Consider the following 738-nt stretch of genomic DNA (forward strand, 5'->3'; position numbering starts at 1 on the left):
AGACATACAGATGGCCAAGAAGCACATGAAAAGCTGCTCAACATCACTAATTATTAGAGAAATGCAAATCAAAACTACAATCAGGTATCACCTCATACCAGTTAGAATGAGCATCATCAGAAAATCCACAAACGACAAATGCTGGAGAGGGTGTGGAGAAAAGGGAACCTTCTTGCACTGTTGGTGGGAATGTAAATTGGTACAGCCACTATGGAGAACAGTATGGAGTTTCTTTAAAAAACTAAAAATAGAATTACCACATGACCCAGCAATCCCACTGCTGGGCATGGACCCAGAGAAAACCGTAATTCAAAAAGACACATGCACGCCAGTGTATTTACCATAACCAGGTCATGGCAGCAGCCTAAATGCCCATCAGTAGATGAATGGATTAAGAAGCTGTGGTACATGTATACAGTGGAATATTACTCAGCCATAAAAAGCAACGAAATTGGGTCATTTGTAGAAACGTGGATGGATCTGGAGACTGTCATACAGAGTGAAGTAAGTCAGAAGGAGAAAAAGAAATATCGTATATTAACGCATATACGTGGAACCTAGAAAAATAGTATAGATGAACCAGTTTGCAGGGCAGAAATAGAGACACAGATGTAGAGAACAAACGTATGGACACCAAGGGGGGAAAGTAGCAGAGGGGGTGGAGGTGGTGGGATGAATTGGGAGATTGGGATTGACATGTATACACTAATATGTATAAAATAGATAGCTAATAAGAAC

General features: G+C 40.5%; 1 protein-coding gene across 2 annotated transcripts in view; it reads left to right on the forward strand.

Moving 5' to 3' along the window:
• The window catches only part of GNA12 (G protein subunit alpha 12), a 125753-nt gene that overhangs the window by 44031 nt on the left and 80984 nt on the right, over positions 1-738 (forward strand). The gene's annotated exons all lie outside the window — the stretch shown is intronic.

Source organism: Physeter macrocephalus, chromosome 14, assembly GCF_002837175.3.
Source record: "Physeter macrocephalus isolate SW-GA chromosome 14, ASM283717v5, whole genome shotgun sequence".
Taxonomy (NCBI): domain Eukaryota; kingdom Metazoa; phylum Chordata; class Mammalia; order Artiodactyla; family Physeteridae; genus Physeter; species Physeter macrocephalus.